The sequence below is a fragment of the Penaeus chinensis genome, chromosome 43 (genome assembly GCF_019202785.1).
Source record: "Penaeus chinensis breed Huanghai No. 1 chromosome 43, ASM1920278v2, whole genome shotgun sequence".
In the NCBI taxonomy this organism is placed as follows: domain Eukaryota; kingdom Metazoa; phylum Arthropoda; class Malacostraca; order Decapoda; family Penaeidae; genus Penaeus; species Penaeus chinensis.
The window spans coordinates 16,855,316-16,857,815 of NC_061861.1; positions in this window are offsets into that span (position 1 = coordinate 16,855,316).

Below are 2,500 nucleotides of genomic sequence, written 5' to 3' on the forward strand. Positions count from 1 at the left end.
GAATGAGGGAGGGAGGGAGGGAGAGAAAAGAGGAAGAAGGTAGGAGGGTGAGAGAGATTGAAAGAGAGAGGGGAAGAGGGAGGGAGGAGGGATGAACGGAGGGAAAGAGGGAGGGGGAGAAAGGGGGAGGGAAGGAGGGAAAGAGAGAGTGGTGGAAGGAGGGAAAGGGGGAAGAAGGAGGAAAAGGAGAGAGAGAGAGAGAAAGAGAGAGCGAGAGAGAGAAAGAGAGAGAGAGAGAGAGAGAGAGAGAGAGAGAGAGAGAGAGAGAGAGAGAGAGAGAGAGAGAGAGAGAGAGAGATTAAAAGACACACAAAAAAAGAAAAAAAAAAAAGAAGACAAATAACACTGAAATAGATAGAAAAAACGAACGAGAAAGAAAAATAGAAAAAAGACAGACTGACAAACAGACAGATATAAAGCAAGAACGCGCTACAGTAATATCCCCCCCCCCCCCCCGTGTAGAGAATTGAAACACAAAACCAATAACCAACAGATTTGCAAATTTCTGCTCGATTGCTTGTCAGAGTCCAACTGTGATTTCGCATGCAAACTCGTCTGTCAAAAATCCGATAAAAAAGTGACCAGAAAAATAGGGAATGAAAGGGACACAAGCGTAAACAATAGATGAGTACATAGGGGATCAAAGAGCGGTTCTAACACTCTATAGGAAGTAGGTTTGTTTATCCTTTGTTTTTTATTTGTTTTTGAGATTCTGATGATGTTTAGTTTACACAAACCTTATTCATAGTGAATTCCGTAATCTTGTATTCATTTTGTATATATTTGATTTTGTCATATGCTCTAGTTTCGTAATACGCTTTTTATTTTACAGTGTACTTCTTTCAAACTTGACAATATCCATTAAATTATGGAGTGTTTCTCTGTTATTCTATATGTTACATGTTGTAATTCCAAATCATCTTTGTAGATTACATTTTATGAACTGTGAGATTGCCAGCTATGTGCATTTTTCAGTCTCTTTGTTGTTCTACAAAAGCTTTTTGAAATGTGAAGCAATATCAACTTATTGTGAGTGTGTGTACAAATATATATATATATATATATATATATATATATATATATATATATATATATATGTGTGTGTGTGTGTGTGTGTGTGTGTGTGTGTGTGTGTGTGTGTGTGTGTGGGTGTGTGTGTGTATGTGTGTGTGTGTGTGTGTGAGTGTGTGTGTGTGTGTGTGTTCATGTCTGTGTGTGTGTTCATGTGTGTGTGTGTGTTCCTGTGTGTGTGTGTGTTCATGTGTGTGTGTGTGTAATTCATATCGAACAAATTGCAAATAGAACAACGAAGGGAAGTACAAGAAAGCACAAGGTCTGTGTGGATGCGCAGAACAAGACCCACAGAATAATGATTCCACACCCGGAGTGGAGAGACCACCTGGAGGCTCTGATGGACCACACAATGAAGACCACTTCAGATCGGAGATATCGTAAGGGAAAAGAGGTCAGACCACAGCAGACCTCTTAGCCAGGTGTACAGCATACCTTGCGATAACCGTGATAAAGTATGCATAGGGGAGACAGGACGAGGCCTCCACGAACAGCGAATCGACCAGCACCGCAGCGCCGACGACATGACCAGAGGAGCGCCTTCGTTGCTCGCGTCGACACCGCCGGCCATCTCCCTAAATGGTCCCAGCCTCCATTCTAAAGCAAGGCCTGTCCCCACGACAAAGGAAGGTGGAAGAAACGGCGTTCACCCATCCAAGCAACAACTTCAACTCCGCAACCTGACCGCTCCTTACATGTATATGTACACCTCTGTGTATCTCTTGTCTTGTATGCCCTGAAGAGGCAATAAAGCGAAAAGGCCTGCGGCAGATTCGTGTGGTTTCTTGTACTTCCCCTCGCTGTTCTATTTGCAGTGTGTGTGTGTGTGTGTGTGTGTGTGTGTGTGTGTGTGTGTGTGTGTGTGTGTGTGTGTGTGTGTGTGTGTGTGTTCGTCCTCTTGTTCACATAGGAGATCGTCCAACATATTCAAATCAGGTAATTTCTTAATCCCCGAAATATCACTGGACCAGACCTGATATATACACAAATATATTCATATATATTTATAAATATCAGGACTGGTCCAGCAATATTTAGGGGATTAATGTAAGAAATTAACTGATTTGAATATGTTGCAGGACCTGCTAGGGGGAATCTAGTCTTGCATGTGAATCGTTCATAGTTTTCAGACATTCTACACATTTATATATTCTAAATGTCCATAACTATCGGAGATATCTGAGGTCCGGTTAACCACATTTTCAAAATATCTGTTGCGTCAAAGTAATTAGTCATTTCATATCTTATAAAACGTAAATGTTGTTTGTTGTTGTTTTTGTCCTCATAATAATAAAACTATATACAGTACAATATTTATTTTAAGCTTATCTACACAGCTAATTTCGGATTATATCTGAACCCAAATAAACCACATAACAAATCTCTCACAAAAAAAAAAAAACGAACGAATTATATAAAGTTTCAACTT